At 41.7% G+C, this 23697-nt stretch overlaps 1 protein-coding gene across 1 annotated transcript in view; it reads left to right on the top strand.

Annotated features, from left to right (window-relative positions):
- Nucleotides 1–23697, top strand: part of LOC148534691 (fidgetin-like) — a 73697-nt gene that overhangs the window by 32901 nt on the left and 17099 nt on the right. The window contains exon 2 of the mRNA XM_088466379.1: nucleotides 14821–14916. The gene's annotated coding sequence lies outside the window, so the exon portion shown is untranslated. The remainder of the gene's footprint in view (nucleotides 1–14820; nucleotides 14917–23697) is intronic.

The following is a 23697-nucleotide window of genomic DNA, read 5'->3' as shown; positions in this document are numbered from 1 at the left end:
TGGCCAATAAACAATTATACTTTTGTTACACTAATTTATACTGTGCCTGTAATATTGGCCACACATTGAAACCATCAGTTTTGTTCGGTACAAAATTATTGTCTGGTCCAATCATAATTGGATCAAATAGAATCTTGGTAAATGAAGACCTGTCGGATGATGATGACATCAGCCAGTGGATACAAAGCACCTCACACATCTGGTCTAAGTTGGCCTTACATATGTATGACCAAACTAGATACCCATCACATTTTTTTGGCATCATCAGAATGACGCAGACTGCAGAGGAAGAGAGGTAAATTTGGAACAGAAAGGCTTTAATTGGATTACCTAAAGAGACGAGAGCATAAGAAGGGACTAGCCCCAGGTCAGATCTGTGGGAACACCTTCATAGACTGATTGATAAGGAGGAGCAGTTAGAGAAAGTGACTTTGAATGTTTAATTAGATTGCAGTATATGTGTGTAATGCAATGAGTAAGAGTACTTTGAAGTAAATTAGGATGTATATTTTTCCTAGCTACCAATATAAGATATGGGGCCAAATGTAATAGGGTGAGAGTTTAGAAACTGTGAGAGTTTAGCAGTAAACTCTCACATTGGTCGAGATTTATCTTCAAAATGGGAAAACATCTGGATGAGATTTTAAATCGTGAGAGTTTTCTAGTCTAAAAAAACATGCGAGTTCGCTCTGTTACTTTGTTTTTGGACTCTATTACATTGGCAAAGTTTAAAAAGTGTCAGAAACTCTCACTTTTCTAAACTCTCACCCTATTACATTTGGCCCTTGGAGTGTTAAGTAAAAACATTTTTATATACAGTAGAGCTCAATTATTGTTATTATTTGCCACAGAAGCAAAGTTGGCATGTTCTTTACTTTGTCTAAGATCCATGGGTCCCGTATTAACCCTTTCGCTGTTCAGAGAAGAAAGACATGCAGTGACACGATTAACCTCTTTTGCCTGAACAAGACAAGCACAGCAGCAGTTAATCCCTTTTATAGTGAAGCCTGGAGTGAGGCGTTTAACCTCTTCCTACAAAGTGCAAGTCTGCCTAACATTGTGCCTTAATGAGCAATAATATGACTGCCCTGTAAGTATGGAGGACTTTTGTTACTAAGATTCAAATCTAAAATATATATTTTTTGCAGCTGGTCATTTGGCATACAGTATGATTCAATAGAGTGAAGTAAAGCACAAATGCTGCTTTTGTGCAGCACAGACCAATTTATTAATTAGAACGGCAAAAAAAACAAAGCATGATTTAATGCCAAAATTATGTACTTCTATACATAATAAAACAAACAGCTATCTTCACTTGGAGGGAAAAAAGGTTTTAAGAAGTAATCGCCCTCCTTTATGGTGTAGTGGGGTTACTCTCCTGGGGCGTCCTTTCTCTGCGCAGATGGGGAATACTGGGAGAACTCTCATGAGACGCTCTTCCTCTGCGCAGATGGGGCCCCCTGTTATGAACAATGAGGCCGCTCTCCTGATACTTCCTTCCTCTGCGCAGATGAGGCCCCTTTTTGTTGAAATTGGACCTGCACAGAGGTGGAGGAAACAGTATTACTAAAAATGAGGCCCACCTTCTCCTGAGTCTGCCTGCCAATGTACTTTTGTGGAGGCCCAACATCACATCCCAAAATGAATAACCTTTAAGAGTTTGTATTCTGCCGGTTCTTCAGTAATAATTATTGTTTATGTTCTAATCATTTATTTTTATTCTGCACTACAAACATAGGAGCAATTTGAGTGAATGGAATATAAAACTTATACTGAAGAACTTAAGGATTGAGAGAATTATTTTTATTAGCATAAAACTTGTAATACACGATCCAGCATATAACATTGGGTAGTGAGTATTAAGATCTTTTCCCAAAAAGAATATTTACTTGTGTGTTAATGTTATCACGCATATTATCACTTGTTTTCTCTAGGTAGGCAATTGTGAGACACAACTATGTGTATGTCATTCCAAACAGACCTGTTCATGGGAATGTTCCAGTACTACTAAGCGTTGTTGTAGGAAAACTAACTCTAAACCCGCGTATCCAGGTATTCATGCTACTGAGGAAGCTGTGGGATCTACCACAGCGAAACGCGTTTGGAACCCCTATGTATTGTACAGCACTTGGATTCCTATGTGGATTACACCCTCCAGATCAGCGTTATTCATCACTTTCCAGCTCCAGTTTTTTACAACACATCAGCATGCCAGTGCAGGAATCTTTGCACCATCTGTAGGCTGTGGACATCTAACAAAGTCTGGTAAATATATTAGCTGGATAATATTCCGGATCCACCTGTGTAGGCCAATGACTGTTGCTATATTCTTTTAAACTTTCAACAATAATGTGAATGAGACACACATTTTTTTACACTGCTATTTCTCAGGATTGATTTATACCATTTATCTCATGGACATTTTTTTCTTCTTTTTTTGATTTGGACATTATATATTTCATTTAATATATTTGTACTTTTTTATTATTTATATTGGATTTTTCGATTGTCCTTTTATCGACAATAATGTATTAGATGTTTTCCTATTGTGTATAATATATTAAACTATTCGTTTCAATCAAGCCGTATAGAGTCATATAGTAGATTTTGATATGTATTGATTAATTGTATATGTATTTTTAGGTATCATTTGCATATATTGATAGGTTTTCTAGCGCTGTTCATACCTACCTCAGAGCTGGCTCCAGTGTTTGTCTTATACTGTATGTAGAGTCTCCTCTGATGTGATTTTCTTGTTGAGATGAGGTATTGCACTGTGCTTCGCATTATACTCTTGCACGTGTAATGTAAGTTACATCATAGTACCTGCAAAATACTGGCCAGTAATTTTATTTAATTCATGTTGCCTTTTTTAATATGGAAGTTTTACAAGCAAGTGCCTGCACTTTCTTCCAGGACAGACATAACTAACAGGATTATAATGACATATTGTTTTCAAGATGCATAAACAGTAATGCAGGGTGGCTTGTTTTTTTCAGTGCCAGAGGCATAAACACAGAGGGGGACAGGTACATTTTAAATAATTGGGATATTTGACATTCCACATGGAGTCTGAGCATGTGCCCTTCCTTGTACATGTTGATCATTTATATTTTCTTTGGTTTACTAATATACACACCTGTTTAGTATGGTCACATTAATGTGGAATCACTGTGTTGCGGTGATCAGCATTTTAGATAGCATCCAGATATTTGCCTCTCTGTAAAAGGCAGGTTGTATTTGACTTATTTAATTCGTTATTATCTGAACTGCTTTATTTGTTATATCATGTTATTGTTTAATACATCTTTCTGAATTGTCATCCTCTGGCTTATTAATCACCTATCAATGAATAGACATGAACACACTCTGCTGGCTGCCGCTATCGGAGTGCATTATGCAAATGATTCTGGAGGCACCAGAGTTGACTGGAACCTATTTGGACTACTTATAACTGAGATATAGTTTTGATTGTCTATGTCTTTTTATGTCTTTCGGCTCAGCAGTAACTACACCCATGCCTCTAGTTATTTAACGATCAGTCATCACCACTGCCTCTATGCGGAATTTCATTGCCATGTTCTGAGTTTTTTTTTTCTTTTACTATTACGAAAGTTTTGTCACATCATAAAATTCTGACTTTTGTGCTTATTTTTCATGTATCACAAAGGCTTATATACAGTTTTTTTTCAAGCACCCAGAGCTACCAGATTGCTTTAGTGCGTGTTCTTGTAAATTGTGCTTGAAAGGTTCTTTTTACAGTATTTCAAGAGCAGGCTTAGCAGTATATTAAATAAGCCTTAACCTCTGGACCCACAACTAGAATATAGTTACTTCAATTATTAAAGAATATTTAATATGTAAAAACGTGCTATTAATGAACTTGCATCTAGATGGTGTTATTTATTAACACACAAATAAAACCTATTAATTGTTATTCAACATCAGTTGGAGAACCAGCTCTCCTTTATATGTTACCTGCAATTAGACATCAGTAGCATGATGTGGTATTGCAGTTTCTTTTGTTAGTCTTGTAGTGTGTGGCAGTTTGTTACTAATACTATTTTAGATCATTAGTATTTAAACTTGTGAGTTGTAGCCTGCCTCAAACAAATTTAATGTCGATGGTGGTGTAATACGTTGGCCGTCCTCTTCAAGGACAATTTCATTCCACATACCACCAAGACCTACTACAGTGATGCATGGATCTAATAGCAGAACTCTTTATTACAAGCCCTTAATTCCTTCCGGACCAGTTTTACAGGGGAGGACATTATGCTCCATGTAAGATAAATGATACAATATTAGCAACACATGTGTTCCTTATTTTATAGCATGAAATAGAACTTTCCCTATCCTAGGTTTAATAAAATGTATCCATTCCCTGCTACTGTTCCCAATGGATCAAGATGTCATGTGCATGTTATTGAGTAGAGGTTAGGCCATGGTTTCTGTTATTTTATCATTTGTTTATCATGAGCCGATATAGAGAGAGGTTTTTCTGTTATAATGTGTAGTAATGTTATTGAACATGTAGTTATGTGTTTCCAGTGGGAAGCGGCATACAATAATACTGAGAATGGTAGCCATAAATCTCTTGTAAAGGAGAGAAAAGGGTTTACAGTATGTTTTAATATATTCACAATGTCTTGTCTTTAAGGGGAATACAGCACCAGCTATTTTTACATCATTAATTTGGCCACTGGAAATAATGAAATATTTTATTATACTATTATATCAACATACTACTCAGCACTGGACAGAGAATGATGCCTGTCCCAGTGGAGCTTACAATCTATATTCCCTAGCACAGACACTACAGGAGATAATTTAGTTAGAAGCCTGTATTGGCATGGGCTTCTGGACTGTAAATTTTCATCGCCAGGACTCTGGAAGATAAGCCAACATTCCCCGGGCCCTCCCCGAAATTTTACTATGGTGCACAGCAATGCCCTTTTCTGAGCCTGGCGTACTCTAGTTTTGCTAGTAGACTTACTAATAGGGGACGTTTTTAGGTTAATATCATTCTAAATATTCTATACTAAAGAAACTGCACCACAACTGCATGGGAAGGGTGAGGGCGGCATTTGTTACATTCATCTCAACCATTTGCAGTGGTTAGTTTACATACTGTATATAGTTGTGTTTGTGTGTAGAGGAAACGTGCTACACATATGTATATGTGATCAGACGTAGTTTGAGAACTGACAATGGGCAGTCGTCATTTTTATAGTTTCTATAGACCCTGCCCAGCTGGCATTTCTTACCATGACATCATTGGGACACTGCTGTAGGGAGGACGAGGGAGGCATTCATTAAACAAATAAAAATGTCTAGATTTCTCTGCTTGATACATAATATCTGGGTATGATTATTTATGTTTAGTCTCATACTCATATATGTGATACATTTATAAGCAAATGCATTTAAAGTGGAAGTGTTGTAGGATGTCCAGAAAATCCGTAGTTTAGCGACCATGGCTACCTACATTACACTACCTACATTGCACTACCTACATTACACTACCTACATTACACTACCTACATTGCACTACCTACATTGCACTACCTACATTGCACTACCTACATTACACTAGCTACATTACACTACCTACATTACACTACCTACATTACATTAAACTACCTACATTACACTACCTACATTGCACTACCTACATTACACTAGCGATAATACACTACCTACATTACACTACCTACATTACACTACCTTCATTACATTACACTACCTACATTGCACTACCTACATTACACTAGCTATATTACACTACCTACATTACACTAGCCACATTACACTAGCTATATTACACTACCTACACTACCTACATTACACTACCTACATTACACTACCTACATCGCACTACCTACATTACACCTACATTACACTACCTACATTACACTACCTACATTACACTAGCTATATTACACTAGCTATATTACACTACCTACATTACACTACCTACATTACACTAGCCACATTACACTAGCTATATTACACTACCTACACTACCTACATTACACTACCTACATCGCACTACCTACATTACACCTACATTACACTACCTACATTACACCTACATTACACTACCTACATTACACTAGCTATATTACACTACCTACATCGCACAACCTACATTACACTACCTACATTACACCTACATTACACCTACATTACACTAGCTATATTACACTACCTACATTACACTACCTACATAGCACTACCTACATAGCACTACCTACATTACACTACCTACATTTCACTACCTACATTACACTACTTACATTGCACTACCTACATTACATTACACTACCTACATTACACTGCCTACATTGCACTACCTACATTACATTACACTAGCTATATTACACTACCTACATTGCACTACCTACATTGCACTACCTACATTGCACTACCTACATTACATTACACTACCTACATTGCACTACCTACATTACACTACACTACCTACATTACACCTACATTACACTAGCTATATTACACTACCTACATCGCACTACCTACATTACACTACCTACATTACACCTACATTACACTAGCTATATTACACTACCTACATCGCACTACCTACATTACACTACCTACATTACACCTACATTACACTAGCTATATTACACTACCTACATTACACTACCTACATAGCACTACCTACATTTCACTACCTACATTACACTACCTACATTGCACTACCTACATTACATTACACTGCCTACATTGCACTACCTATATTACATTACACTAGCTATATTACACTACCTACATTGCATTACCTACATTGCACTACCTACATTGCACTACCTACATTACATTACACTACCTACATTGCACTACCTACATTACATTACACTACCTACATTACATTACACTACCTACATTACACTACCTACATTACACTACCTACATTGCACTACCTACATTACACTACCTACATTACATTACACTACCTACATTGCACTACCTACATTACATTCCACTACCTTCATTACATTACACCTACATTACATTACACTACCTACATTGCACTACCTACATTACATTCCACTACCTTCATACATTACACCTACATTACATTACACTACCTACATTACACTACCTACATTGCACTACCTACATTACAGCTTTTAAAATTCCATGCTCTGCTGAGTGCTCTTATTACCCCACTCCTAGGTTACCTACATATTCCTCCCTACATGTTCACCTCTAAACAATCGTACTCCCTGCAATCTTTTTCTCCACTTCATGAACTGCACCCCTGCAGTTTTTACTTTCTTGTATGATCTCAAGTCACAGTAATACCTACAGATCCAAAGCTTTGTATTCTGGATCTCCCATGTGAAACTTGCAGAAGTTTAATTCCAGACCAGATAGATGATTGCAGATAATGGTTGTCTCTAGGGATGTGCGCCGGACCATTTTTGCCGGATTTGGATTTGGTTCTAATTCGTCGTCCGGCTTTGGATTTGGATTTGGATTTGCCAAACTGCGGTGACTGGCTTTGGATTTGGATTTGGATTTGGATTTTTTTACAAAAATTGACAAAAAAAGCTAAAATCACATAAATTGGTCTTTTTTTTTCTTCCTAGAGTATTATTAACCTCAATAACATTAATTTCCAGTCAATTTAGACCATATCACAGCTTATAATATTGTTTTCAACATTATTGGCCAAAGGTTGCAGTGAGCTGACTGGTTACTAAGCGACAAAGCAGCGGCACAACGACACAGACACCACAGTATAAAGCACATCTATGACACATTGCCACACAGCAGTGGCAGAAATGAAAAGTAGTGCACCCACCCAGTGGGGTACGGCCAGCAGAGTCACAGTACTTGTTTACAAAGTGGGCTACGGCCCTAGGAGTCACAGTGCACAATCTTATTAGCATTACACCGCACATAGGGCCTGATTCACATTACACCATAAAGTAGTGTCTCTTATTTATGTTACGACACACAGTAGTGCCCCTTTTACACAATGCCCACAGTAGTGACCCTTTTACACAATGCCCACAGTAGCGGTGTCCCTTACACAATGTCCCCCAGCAGTGGTGCCCCCTATGCAGTCCCCTTAGTAGTACGGTCCACTATGCAGTGCCCCCAGTTGAATGCTCCCCAGTAGTATGCCCCCCATTAGCAGGCCCCCCCAGTAGTATGTCCCCCATTAGCAGGCCCCCCCAGTAGTATGCCCCCCATTAGCATGCCACCCAGTAGTATGCCCCCCCAGTAGTATGGCTCCCCCAGTAGTAGGCTGCCCCAGTAGCAGGCCCCCCCAGTAGTAGGCTGCTCCAGTAGTAGCCCCCCCTGTAGTATGGGCCCCCCCCTGTAGTATGGCCCCCCCTGTAGTAGGCCCCCCCAGTAGCAGGCCCCTCAGTAGTATGGCCCCCCCAGTAGCAGACCCCCCACAGTAGTATAGCCCCCCCCAGTAGCAGGCCCCTCTGTAGTATGGCCCCCCCAGTAGTATAGCCCTGCCCAGTAGCAGACCCCCCCCAGTAGTGCAGACCCCCCCAGTAGTATAGCCCCCCCCCAGTAGCAGGCCCCTCTGTAGTATGGCCCCCCAATAGTGCAGATCCCCCCCAGTAGTATGGCCCCCCCAGTAGCAGACCCCCCCCAGTAGTATAGCCCCCCCCAGTAGCAGGCCCCTCTGTAGTATGGCCCCCCCAGTAGTATTGCCTCCCCCAGTAGCAGACCCCCCCAGTAGTGCAGACCCCCCCCAGTAGTATAGCCCCCCCAGTAGCAGGCCCCTCTGTAGTATGGCCCCCCCAGTAGTATAGCCCCCCCCAGTAGCAGACCCCCCCAGTAGTGCAGACCCCCCCCCCCAGTAGCGCCCCCGGACCTTTGACAAGTAAAAAAATAAAAAATAAATAAAACTTACCTGTATCCCCGCTCCCGCGCCGTCCGCTCTGTCACACGCTGAGGAGGGAGCCGGAAGACGGAGCTCATGTGTGAGCTCCAGCCGGCTCCCTCCGTGCAGCAGCCAATGAGAGTCTGTGTGACTCTCATTGGCTGCTGTAACAAACACACAGCTGCCGCTGGCGGCTGTGTGTCTGTGTCTGTGTAGGGCAGAGCGCTATCACTGCGCTCTGCCCTACACGCGAGGAGACCTGATGTCGGATTCTCTAGTGAGAATCCGACATCAGGCGGCCGCCGTTCGGCCCCGAACGGGGATCCGAGTCAGGCGGTGAACACCCGAACAGGGTTCGGGTGGACTCGGATCCCCAATGTTCGGAGCGGTTCGGATTCCACAGAATCCGAACCGCTCATCTCTAGTTGTCTCCCAATGTTTCCTTTTTGTTTTGTATAGAGCAGCTGCAAACGTAATTCTTTCTTACAAGACAGCTTATTTGCCAGCATGGGCAATGGCCCAATACATAGCCTTCTATATTTACAGATGATACTGTTTTTCTGGATATGTCACCAATGTTGGTTCCTAGTGAATTGATAGGCAGCACTCTCATGAGTATTGGTTTTACCTCCACACTGGTGCTCGTGGTTCACTATACATAATACCAGAATGTCCAGGAGACTCACACATTTCGAGGAGCTCTTCCAGTCAGAGAGTAAAGCAGCCTCTCAGATCCGCCCATTTCCCTAGAGAATTGTGGACCCCTCCCCACACTGCACAAGGCTGTGAATTGCAGTATCGTACAGTTGGAAATTGGGGCAGAGTGGATGAAATTCACATCGCCATGCCCCCGCACCACCCACCTGGGGCCTCCCCTTCTGGCATCATCTGGGCCACCTTGGGTAAAATGTCGGTAGGTTTGAAATTTAGCCATCTTGCATGCTTAGGAAGTATAGTTCTGAATGTATCCCTGGAACACTGCTATGCTAAGAGAATGCCGCTTCAAAGCTGGAATTTTCAAATTTAATGCATTCAGACATTAGCGGACTTTGGATCTGATTCAAAGATGAACGGATTTGCAAAGCCGCACACAAGCATCTGTGCAATTCCAACTTTCTCAGATGCAAATGCTGAAGGAGATGTCAGACACCTCCTTGCTGCATTTACGATCCCAGCACTGCAACGGATATCGCAGGCTGGGATCACCATTGCTCCTTTGGTCAGGCTGTGGGAGCTGAAGCTTCTCACAGCCTGACTGGGTGCTGATCACTTAAGAGGCCAGGAATCTGTGTCCATAAATGCAGACCCTGGCCTCATCGCCCCTGTTTCCTGGAACGGTGACCACAGAGCCGTAACTAGATTTTTTAGAGAGCATTGGCGCCCCCCCGATTTTTTAAATAGGGACATAAGATAGTGCACCTGAAAAAGGGCCATGGCCTCATGGGGAAGGGCCAGGGAAGAGATAGGGGTACTCCTGGGGCAGCCAGAAGATGGTGGGGATAAAAGAAGAGGAAGCTACAAGTAAGAATTATAATAAACAGGAAAATTGACAGCCCCAAACAGCTCCCCATGCCCTGCGGTGCCCTGTGCCATGGCACAGGCCGCACTACCCTAGTTACGACCCTGAGTGACCAGCCACGCCCCAGGTACGCCCTCGAAACGCCGTGGCATGTCAATCATGCTGCGGCTTGGGGGTTCTACGAGTGAGACTGCAAAACTTGTTCTACACATGCGCAGAACTGGTCCTGCGCAGGCGCAGACCCCTCAACATCGGAGATGTACGTTAATCATCTGATTAACGTACATCTCTGAATCAGGCCCTTTGCAAAGGCCTAAATCCTAATAAAAGTAATCATAATGCCTTTCCTATTCATACATAATAGATCTTTATATTAAAGATGCACCAACCGTGAGGCAAGTTGAGCTGTGTGAGATGTGTAAGGTCATTGATAGTTTCAGACTCACTGTCCTTTCCAGCTCATAAACTAGCTGAAAACATAGAGCTTTAGCTCTGGGCAGATTTTTCCATTTGTTGTTATAATAGGGGCCTGTAGGGGTCACCAAGCAGAGAATGTAGAAGCCACTATGTGGAGGTTTTAAAGGAATTTACCATATGTTGTATACATATTCGGAATTCCAGTTATACTTGTTTCTTAAACGTAAACCAGTCCTCATCCCCTTCACACTGGCTTTTACAACCATGTCATAGCGTAGTAGTGAAGTTACGACCAGCTAATCCCTTGATGCGGTCCATAAGGCCCCCATTGACAGACAGCTTCTCTCCTAGGGAGAATCATTGAAATACCACATGAAGTTAGAATGGGGAACAGTGGAATTTCCATCCAGTAATTTCAGAGCATGACTAAAATAGCAAAGAATCAATGATGGATTCGCTTAACATTGCATCAAACACTACACAAATACACACACACACACATTATTCTTAGTCTGTTTAAAAATAAAAATATGTCACCCTGCAGATTTGACCCCTAGACAATTTATATAGAGAGTAATGAGGACATTTTATTAAACGCATGAACTGATTTCTGCATCTCGTGTCAGATTATCAGATGCCTCTGGAGGGATCATTATCTTCATATCTTGATATGAAAACTTTTAAAGGGTTTGTAGCACTGAAGTGAACAAGTGGCTGACAGTGTGCTAATGCTCTATGTGGGTATTATAAAATGGTGCTTGCTCTATGTGGGTAACTGATAATTATTTTCATATTGTGTTAAAGGTTTAGGAAATGTACTTTGTTTTCAGGGCCGGTGCGATGCGGTAAGCTGGCCCTGCGCAGTAGGGAGGCACCAGGCTGGAGAGGCGCCAGTGCTGCCTCCTTCTCCGTTTGCCAGTTACCCGCTGAGATTTTGTTATGAAAGGGCACCCGGCGGCTCCTTCCCTGTATGTGAAGGTTGGAGCTCTGCCTTCTGGCTCCCACCGTAGTGTTTCTAGGGAGAGACTTCATGGCATCTCTCCCATAGTGTCGAGCACTAGGAGCTGTCGGATGGCGGCAGGGCAGGAGCTGGGCTTTAGGTAAGTACAGTGCTATGTGTCTGTGTGGCATAATTTGTAAGGGGCATTACTACTGTGGACATTATGTGTAAGGGGCACTACTACTGTGGGCATTGTATAAGGGGTGCTACTGTAGGCATTGTATCAAGGACACTACTACTGTGGACATTGTATAAGGGGCACTACTACTGTGGGCATTATGTGTATAAGGGGCACTACTGTGGGCATTATGTGTATAAGGGGCACTACTGTGGGCATTATGTGTATAAGGGGCAGTACTGTGGGCATTATGTGTATAAGGGGTACTACTGTGGGTAGTGTGTGTGTATAAGTGGCACTACCACTGTGGCATTGTGTGTGTATAAGGGGCACAACTACTGTGTGGCGTAACATGAATAAGGGGCACTACTGTGTGGTGTAATGTGAATAAGGGGCATTACGTAATGTGAATAAGGGGCACTACTGTATGTTGTAACAAATAACATGAACAAGGGGCACTATGTGCGGTGTAATGTGAATAAGATTGTGCTACTGTGTGGTGTAATTTGAATTGGGGTACTATTGTGCCACAGCCCACCCTTGTAAGACCACACCTTCGGCATGCACTGTCCCTTTACAGTGTTCTCCCCAGGCTCATCTCCCCAGGCTCATCGCACGGCAGAAACAGCCCACCGCCCGGCACTTACCCTCATTGCATTCCCGGTCACCCTCCACCTCCTGGTGCGGCACGCTGGCCTCTGAAGCGACTGGAGGCTAAAGAAGCCTCCGGTCGCTTCAGAGGCCAGCGTTCCCAGTGATGCACTGCGCGGGTGACGTCATGACGTCACCCGCGACGTGAAGAGCTTACTCTGCATGCCTGCTAGATCCAGTCACAGCGAGGGAGTGGGAGCGCCACCGCCGATCATGTTCAGGTAAGTTCTGGGCTGGGGCTGGGACCAGTCTGGGGGCACTGCATATGGGGCCAGTCTGGGGGCACTGCATATGGGGCCAGTCTGGGGGCACTGCATATGGGGAAGGTCTGGGGGCACTGCATATGGGGAAGGTCTGGGGGCACTGCATATGAGGCCAGTCTGGGGGCACTGCATATGGGGCCAGTCTGGGGGCACTGCATATGGGGAAAGTCTGGGGGCACTGCATATGGGGCCAGTCTGGGGGCACTGAATAAGGGGCCAGTCTGGGGACACTGTTTAAATCATTATAGCAGGGTTTACAACATTTTATTATTGCGAAGGCCCCACCTGGCTACTTCTTGATACCACCCGGCTGGAATTTTTTTCTGGGGAGAACACTGCTTTATATAAAAATGGAATGGGAGTGTGCAAATTTATAGTTTTCAGGGGGGTAGCTGAACAACCTAGCACTTGCCCTGCCTGGTTGTATTTAATATTTTAAGTGATTTGCAAACTGTACAATCCCCTTTTCCTTTGTGTCCTGTCTTTATTATGTCTCAGATAAGAAACACTTGATTGACAAGCAGAAGTGTAATATTTTCATCTGGTCATACATGATTAGTAAGTTGTGCCTGAAAGCCATTTTCATAAATCATAAACTCTATTTTTATTTTTCCAAAGTTGTTTTACAGAGTGAATATTTATTTACTTTTTGACTATAACAAATGTGTTTTTAGTTTTGCAATGAATAAAAATTTTTAAAACAAATTATGTTTCTTTTTGTTTTTACAGTCGTACTTTTATATTTACAATACAATATGTTGTTTTCTTTGTTTTCATATTGTCTTTCATGTTTGTCAGAATGGAGCTTCATGACTTACTCCTGTCTTGTTCCACCAGCAATTGTTTTTTAAAGTTCTAACTCTACACAGTGGCTACATACAACTAAGTATATATTATTTTTCTTAAATAAACTTTTATATTATTTTAGCTGTTATATATTTTTAAAAATTACAGAATTGATTTAAAGATGATTTAATAGCGAACTACTGTAAATCATTCTAATTGGTTCTGTGAAATAGATGGGAATCAAATGAAACACTCATGGCTTCTGAGCAGAGTGTGTAACACTGAGTTACATTTATGGATATTCTGTAAGATCAGCACTGCAAGTCTCTTTTATGAGTGATGTTAGTCTCCCTGTATCTTCCCTGTCAGGGAGAACAGATGGGGGATGCTCAGCTGTCTTCAATCAGTGCTGATACATATTAATTTTCCCATCCCTGGACTATGGCTCCTAAAAGAGCACAGATGGAGAATGGCCTGTTGGCTGGTCTCTATTTCCTAGTGATGTCCAGCTGCTCCCTATTTGATATATGAGTGGACATAGACAGCGCTGATTTGGCTTTAGGGTCTTGCTTTGGGAATAGGTTGAGGGACTTATGTTTTGCTGTGGGAATACTATCTCCTCTTATGTTTTGTGTAATGCCTTTTTTTTTCTTTTGAGTGTTTGTTCATTGACTTTTCTTTATGATTTAAAATTCCACCAACAATTTTTCAAGCTGAATTTTGATTTTAAAATCTCTAGCTCCGAAGCATATGCTGCCCAATTATCTGCGTCCGATATCTTGATGCTCGGCAATCTTCTACGTGAAAAGACCACCTGACTTCTGGAATAAACATTAAACATATGATGGAAATAAATGTAAATATAGTACAGAAGTGTATGTTTAATGCTTGTGAATTTAAACCTGTTTAATATGTTGCTTATTAATGCATACAAAAATAGGACGATCACCTTTGTTTATGTGAGCATAAGGTTTGTGGTTATTGAGTTATCTATTCTTGAGTGAGGAACAGGAGATTCTGGAAGCAAACATCTATCACTATATACAAATACACTGCTCTCTTCATAATAACACTTAAATCTGTCTTGCTGTCTGTGTCTTCAAAAAAACCCCCAAAAAACAACTTTGTTCTTACTTTTTCTATTTTCTCCCCACGACAATTAACCTTCTCTATTTTTTTTTGTTCTAGAATGCTGCTCTGTTACCTTTCATTTGCATACTGGAGTCTCTGGGACTATATCAAAAAAGCAGGAGACCGTTTGAATACAGAGAAATAACGGAAAAAGTAAGCTTTTCTAGAGCAATGAGCAAGCGTGACATGTACAAAGTCTCTTATACTATAGAATTTGAAAGTGGTAATGGTGGTGTGTGTTAACCAAGGTTCACACCTCCTGTGCTGGAGGGTCAGACAGCCAAAGAATAGTCTGAATTCAAAGTATAGTCCGTTTGAAAGTACAGACTTGTGTTTAATGCAGTTATTACAATAACCCTCTCTTACTGTACGTACACATACTCACTCATTAACCATTGTGAATTTTAGTAGCTCTATAATCACAGCCTTTGCTAGCTGTGATGATATCTGTCAAATTATTATTATTATTTGTATAACACCAGCCTATTATGCAGCACTTATCAGATAATATTAATTACAGTAGATCACTGTCCCATTGGAGCTTTCAATGCAAATTGTGCAAATCAGTTTTTCTGTACAAAAAACAAATAAGTGTCTCTCTTCATTCATAAGAATCATAGAAGCCATGAGAAGTTCCGTAACCATATAAAAGTGTTAGGGTGTATTCTTCTCATTTTACCGTACTGGGTTATTACATTTATCATGTATGATGCTTTGTACATTAATTGCGTTCTTCATCAGTTTCTTTTATTTGTCTTACTATTATAAACCCTTCCTTTTTCAGAAAAGACCCTATTCTGATTATTGCAGTTTTACTGCATATATTATTCCTCGTAATATTAATAATCACTTTGTTCACACATTGTTATTTATACAGTAATACAAAACTTTGCTGCATATTTTACAACACGGCATGCTATAAATGTTTTATAGTTTTGTTTTGCCTTTTCAATTTATGTATAATTTTTTTTTCTAGTTACACGCTTCTCAAACGAGGATTACCGGTATTTATTATCGGTCGACAGATCTCTATTCTTGGTTCTGCTGATTTGTAACAATGATACATAGCTGATCCTCCATTCAGAATTGTTTCAAAATTCCAGATCTCTGGTTTCTTAAATGCAGAAGTGCTGCATGCTGGGCTCTTCAAACAGCATGCTTACTTTGTTATACGACAGTATATGACACCCAAGGGGAAACATGAATTCAATCCTGACACAAGATTGAAATGTTGTTCTGCCTCAGTGAATGAGCCACACACTTTCTTCCTAATCAAATTTTGTTATATTTGCTCAGTTTTTCTAACTCCGTTCTTATCGTTTGTAGGGCAGCGCAGTGTGAATAGAGTGAGATGAGCGCGTTCGGATTTATTCGGTTCTTATCGCCACATTACCGCAAGTTCGGATTAGTTGTTCTGATTTATTTTATTGGCTATCCAAAACACACATGATAGCCGATAAAATGCCATTTTGAAAACCGAGTATATCCGAGTAAATCCGAACCCACTCATCTCTACAATAGACACATGTCCATAAGCTAGCTATAGGTGGTGTGCAGAATATTACATACAGTAATCATCTAGCTGGCCTATCCCATTATAGTCCATAATCATTCAACTCTTGTCAAAGAAAGACATTAATTTCAAGTTACGTGGATGCTTACTATTAGCGGAAAATTAAAAACTAATATTAAAATAATTTGACCTATTGTTAATGTCATATATTAAAATGTATAATCTTTAGAATGTAAGCTTGCAATCAGGTCCCTCTTAACACTTTATCTGTACAGTAATACTATTTCTGTTATATCCTGTGCTGTTTATTTCTCATGGTACTCAGCAGTACACTGTACCTGACCATGTTCTTTTTTGTATACTTTTTTTAATCTTATAACTACAGTAGATAAAGCAGCAGGAACAAATCTGTGAAATAATCTAAAAAATGAATAAAATAAGCATCTGAGTACGAGTACAGATTATGGACGCTCTATAAATCTTGTACCAAATGATAACTTTAGGTGTCTACTGGCATCTTTTTCATAGGGAAACAAAACACTGGTTTATATTGTTTGTTCCCCAATTGTACAGATCTGCAGTGTGTTGGTACTATATAAATAAATGTTATACTAATACATTGGCATGCTAGCTATTTCATATGCATGCTGGTGCCATGGACAGTGGGTATGAAAGAACAGCAGGGAATAGCGATAAAAGTGATGTAACAACTGGCAGTAGAAAATGGAACCACTGGCAGTAGAAACTTGTAGTATACAGTATAAGGGAGGTGACACAAATAACAGTAAATCATATAAGTAGGCATTTCTAGTTTCACTACTAGTGACTTCCAAGATCTACATCATGCCTTCAGCTAAATTAGACTGGATTTCCCTTGCAACAAAATATATCAGTACAAAACAATGGCATATATATATATATATATATATATATATATATATATGTATATGTATATATATATGTATATATAGAGAGAGAGAGAGCAAGTGAGACTGTGTACTTACTTCAATAAGTTGAATAACTGTACCCTATTCCCCTTCATAGCCTGACCGGGGGGCCACATTAATGAGCACCCTGATGAAAATGTTTACAGTACATATAATCATTGGTTCAGACTACATTCCATGTCGTTCTTTCCCTGAGTGTGTGTTTGTGAATAAATATTAAAAAAAATGATTGTTTTTTTTTTTTGTAAAATTATATAACAAAAATCACTTGAGTAGATTATTTTATAACTCAGTATTTTGTTTGGAACCAGACTGTTTGTCTGTCCTGTTACTCTCAATACTTGCTGAACTCTAGTAGCCTGTACTTGCTACTTCCCGGAAAGTGGATGTTGTGCTCATTACTTCACTGGATACAAACTAAAGAGAGGTAATTAATAAATTAATATAGCACCAAGCCAGCAGTAAGTATCATTGCAGCCTTCATGCATTGTGGAGTTACGGTGCGTTACCTAATTTATGCCTGGAGAATGGAATATTTCAGTGGTTGTCAAACTCTGTCCTCAGGACCCCAAACAGTTCACATTTTCCAGTTCACCTAGCAGGTGCACAGGTGGATTCATTACTCACTGACACATTTTAAGAGATCCACAGGTGGAGATAATTATTTAACTTGTGATTCTGTGAGGAGACCTGGAAAACATGCACTGTTTGGGGTCCTGAGATCCGGGTTTGAGAACCTGTGTAATATTTGTATTTATATATAAAGACTGCTGTTTAATAACTTGTTGCTGTTCCTGGTGGGCTGTAATACATGTAATATATCTGTTGTGCCCATGCTGCAGTTGTTAAAGGGTTATAATTTTCCCAGCTGTGGCTTGGTGCTCCCTCTCACCCTGGTGGCTCCCTCTGGCTCTGTCTCTACAAGTACACCCAGCAGGGGTGATCTCATATCCCAGGCGTCCGTGACTCTGGCCATACTGCGGAGACAAATTGTCAAAGAATCAGATGGTTGTGCATGACTCCACGGATGCATGCTATCAAGAAGATTAAGTATGTGGGTTAAAGATGCGATTTCCCTCTTACCGTTCCTCTTGGGAAATGGGATTTAATCAGTCTAGATTCAGAGGCTGTATAAACAAGCTCTTAGCTTTTCTACCTTTTAATCATTGGACTGTGTTGTCTGGATGTTCTCCAAAGAGGAGTGTTATAACGAGGGTGTCTTTCTGTCTGATACAGTGGATCCTTGATAAAATAAAAAAAAAGGTCACTTCTTAGTCAATTAAATGACAGCCCTTCTATTTCCCCTGGTCATTGGAAAGGAGAGCGATGGGCGAGCTACTCTTGTCAGAGGCTTGACGTCCAGGCACTGTCACCTGTTTGTAAATGCATGCTCTTAGTAAGCTGCATCCTGCCAGCCCGTATATTTTGGACAATGCATACGTCAGCCAGATGCCATATGGATAATCATTTTGTCCTTCTTGTATTAACCCATACATCGCTATGATGAGGGTAAAATCTGTGTGGTCACACCATCAATAAATTAAACTCTGGTTCGTGCAGATTTCTGAAAGTTGTGAATTTAAACAATACATTCTGACTTCAAAAATGATGTTTATAGAAGAAAAATAATCACTGCTGTTGTTACGCGAAAATTGGTTAAATCTGTAAAGTATTGACCAATGCTTCATAGAATGAATTTGTTTTGTAGTTGCAGTAATCAAACTGTCTCTAATCATATCTGCACTAGATCATATTCTCCGTTATATAAAGTAGCGCTGTGCAAGACCGTAGTTACACAAGGTATAGTTTGCACCAGTACCTGTGAAAATGTTAACTAACTTAATTGATGTTATGTCTTTACTATAACTGTCACACTGAAGTTGCAACAGGCTGTCTGCTTCATACAGAAGTGTCCTCAAATTGCACCAAATAGCTTGTTTAGCATGTTACAGACTTTGCACCAAATACTAAACCTAAGTACCTAGGGCCTGATTCAGAGACTGACGCTAATGCATTCGCTTATACAACTACTGTCTTAACAGTGTTTGCAGAAATATGCAAATGCTAATCTCAGCCTTTCCCTTGTGCACCAGCGTGCGACGCAGAGCACAAGCGCTGAGATGGCCACTTTTAGACCACATGGACTGTGCGACAGTGATTGTAAACACTCCACCATCAGCGCACCATCAAAATCATCATCGGCACTAGGTGTTACTCAGACTATTCATCTCAAATACTTCCAAACCCTGAGCTCAACTTTTGCAGCTGTTGACTATATTCATCCTCCCTTAGCCACCTTTACCAATAAAAAATGGATTAACACTAAGGGCCAAAGTCAATTAGTGCACATTGTGGCTTAAATTCATGATGTGTGCACTAGATTCCCGGACAATTAAATTCAAGTCACAATCCAGTCACGCGTCACCAGCCCAACTCAGCGAGACTTGTACTGTACTTGTCGTGGGTGTTCATGCTGTTGTGGGTGTTCCTGCTATTATGGGTGTTCCTGCTATTCCCGCCTCTAGAGAGCAACCATTTGCAGTGGATCAGCATTGAGTGAGTAGTACAGGGCCGGACTGGCCATCTGGCAGTTCTGGCAAATGCCAGAACAGCCGATGGCCAGATGGGCTTGTCTAGCCAGTGCCGCCGAGGGGGGGCAGCCCATATCAGCACGAATTTAGTGGGAATGCAGCCGCAGCCCTTTATACACAGTGCACCCTTCATTATAATCTGGCTCTGGCAGCCAATCAACAGTGCCTGCCAGAATTTGAATGACAACGGCGCTGTCTTTCATGGCTGTGACACGGTTGGACTTACTCTGCAAGTTGGGGAGCTGGCTGGTGGCCCAGCACCTGTTGATCTAGCACACAGGGGGAACACAGACTGAGGCTGCTGCACAAAGAGAGAGGTAAGCGGCTGCAGGCAGGACACCAGGGGAAGGGGAGTGGAATAATGTTACTTTGTGGGATAATGTTTTGAGGCATTACTATGTGTGACTTAATGTGCATGGGACTTTACTGTGTGGCATAATGTGTTAGAAGGGGCATTACTGTGTGTGGCATAATGTGTTAGAAGGGGTACTACTAATCTGTGGCATAATGGAGTACTACTGTGTGGCATAACAGGAATGGGCTCTGTGTCGCATAACGGGAATGGGCTCTGTGTGGCATAATGTGAATGTACTCCAGGGGCGTCGGAACAGTTTTATGAGGGGAGGCAATACATTTGTTCCGAAAGCCCCCCCCTCCGCTCCCCTCCCCTCCTTCCTTCCAACTTACTGTTGCTGGGCCGCCATGGCACCTACTGGGTGGACGACGCAACGCTACCGGCTGCTGCAACTGAGCTGTGTCCACATCGTGATGCAGTCCCTCACACCTTCTGGTGACATGGCTGTCCAGGAGTCCCAGCAGCCCACAATGAGATGGAATTGGTATCATTAACCGCTGTACGCATGTCCGGCCCGACACCAGCATCCTGGCAGCAGTGAAAATCCCGATCGTCCTAAAGTAAGTATTTGCTAACCTATTCTATCCCCTTCCCCAACCCTCCCTTAGGGGTGCCTAACCCTAATCCCCCCACTAAGTGCCTAAACCTAACCCCCCTTCCCTGCCGCCTAAACCTAAGGCCCCCAGGGGGGTGCCTAACCCTAACCTCCCCCCGGGGTGCCTAACCCTAACCCCCCCTTCCCTTAGCCTAACCCTAACCTCCCAGGGGGGTGCCTAACCCTAAGTCCCTCCCGGGAGCCCTAAACCTAACCCACCCCCCTCGCGGCTATCCGCGCCTGGCGTCCCTTCGATCGGGATGCCGGGCGTCGGGCTCCCGGCGTCATGTCTAATGACAGGCGTTGGGATTTCGATGCCTGTCATTAGACATTTGCCGGGATTAGACAGTCCGGAAGTCGGCGGTCGGGATTACGTCCGTTGGCTTCCCAACTGCCACCCCAATGAGACTCCTGCCTATCGCTGACGCTGCTCTCTGATTGAGCGGAGGCTGCTGCTGCCCTGAGTGTGGGAGCTCAGGGCTGTGGGCATTGGATGCTGCAGACAGTGCAGAGTACACAGGGGACCGGGTGGAACAGCTCGGTCCTCGGCCACTGCACCAGTCTGCTCCCTGGTGCCTTTCAAATGTTTAGGGGGGTGCGAGCTGCCCCCCCCCACTTGTTCCGACACCCTTGATGGGCTCTACTGTGTGGTGTAATGTGAAAAAAGGGCACTACTATGTGACGTCATGTAAATAAGGGACACTACTGTGCGGTGTAATGTGACAAAGGGGCACTGCTGTGTGGCGTCATTTGAATTGGGGGTACTATTATGTGGTCATGCCCCTTCCCAGCAAGACCACACCTGTTTTTTTCGGAACGCGCTCTCCCTGCTACAGTTATGGGTGGAGGCACCAAAATGTGTAGTTATGGCTCTGCTTCGGTGTGCTCAGATGTCATCCTCTGTGTTCAGCACCCCTGCCCTAAAAAATTCCTACAGTGAACACTAATCTTCTACAATTGCTAAGCTAGGGCTTGGTCATTTGGAAACGCTGTTTCTTTGTCTGTGACCTTCACCAATGTAGTGCTAGCTTTACCTAACAGAACCAACCAAATACTAAATGTCTGACTATGGCACATATTTGAATCCCCTGCAGGATGTGTGTTGTGTGTATTTTAATACAGAGAATGATTTTCACTTGTATGTTGTTCTAATATGAATTATATTTGTAAGAGCATAGACTAAAAGTGGGAGGAGTCAGGAATAGTAAGGGGAGGAGTTTATGCCATGAGCCAGATGCTGACACGAGGTGGACCTGTGTGCTTTAATTGCAGGGCCTATTTTTAGTCCCAGTCCGGCCCTTGGTGCAGATTCGGCTGCTGTGAAGCAGATTATTGCTGATTTGGAGCAGTTTGGACCTGATTTGAACATCTGTGCTTCTGGACATACATTGGCACACAACCTAACATAAACATACACCACTCTCATTACAAATGCATATACTGTATAAACAGACCACACTACGAGCACACAACACATCTCCATCCTACATACCCTCCTATCTCTATCCTGTTTCTCTCATATCTTTTAAAAAAAAATTTATAATTTTTTTCAGTAACGTGCTAAGACATGGAAAAAGGACAATTACATTGCGCGAGCAGTTAACACGGTTATTTGTATCCAAGTTGAGCAATTTGTGGCAATGTCGTAATTAATTGAATTTGGCCCTTAAAATCCAATGTTTGTTTACTAACCATGTTCTTGTGGTCATGGCTAGAGCAAGAAGTAATCAAAACTATAAAGCATGCGCTCCTTTTAGGACGTGTGTATATGTGTGTGTATGTATGTATAATATATGTATATATATATATATATACTGTATGTGTGTGTGTGTGCCTGATCTACTGTAGCATGTGTGCATGTATGTGTGTGGATATATATACACTGTGTACATATGTGTGTGTGCATATATAATAGACGATTGCACCGGAATCACTTAGTTGGCTATATGTGCTGGACTATATTTATTATTTCCAGTGAAACGTGCAAATAATTACTGTCTGGTATCATTGTATATTTATGCATTCTGATAATACCCTTGAAGAAGTCCTCTGCGACGGACTAAGAGTGTCATACCCAGTCACCATTCAAGAGGTCCCTGCCATTGAGCTCACACCAATAAGGGTGTTGGTGGGTTGATGCTTAACATACCTTTTTTATATACCTTTTTTATATGATGTAAGCAATGTTTTATTTGTTTTATTTGTGCACAATTTTAAAGAATTAAATTATTCTTATATACACTAATACATGGCCATTTGGCCGTCTGTCTGGGTGATTCTTTGGTGAGCAGGTTTTTTTTCCAGAGAACTTCATTCCATATCTGGGACATTACTACTGATTTAAGAACAAGAGCTTTTCATTATCAATTTTAATTGTACCCATCTAAGAAGCGAATCCACATCAAATTTGGGACACGGACTTTGACTAACATTTAAAATGATCAAAGTGTTTCGACAAAGTGTCCAGCGCCCTGTGGTTTTGTTTTATACATATATTCATATATAAATTACATACATAAATACATACATAACACATGGCAGCCCTCACAGGACATGTAACATCCAACAAGTCACGTGAGTGCCGCCGTTCTGTGTTCTATATTTTCATTCTTTTATAGTGTGGAGGGCACGTGTGCATCTTATTTTATACTATATGGGGGCAATTTATTTAAATTATAGGGTGCCTAAATGAATGGACACCCGATGGAGGGATTCACAATTTGCTCCATTCAGACCACAGGCGCTATTAGACACATTACTGTTCGCAGTCTCCTGAGGTAGCAAACAAAAATGTGCAATCAAGCAGGACGTTAGACGGGGTTAGCTGCTATACACAGCTTTTGGCCTCACACATGCGACACAGGCGCCCAAACGGAGCAACAATTGAATTGCTCCATTAGGCGCCCATTTAGTTTGGGCACCAAAAAACAATC

This window comes from Taudactylus pleione, unplaced genomic scaffold (genome assembly GCF_031769625.1).
Source record: "Taudactylus pleione unplaced genomic scaffold, aTauple2 ptg000065l, whole genome shotgun sequence".
Classification (NCBI taxonomy): domain Eukaryota; kingdom Metazoa; phylum Chordata; class Amphibia; order Anura; family Myobatrachidae; genus Taudactylus; species Taudactylus pleione.
This window is presented reverse-complemented; position numbering and strand designations above follow the sequence as displayed.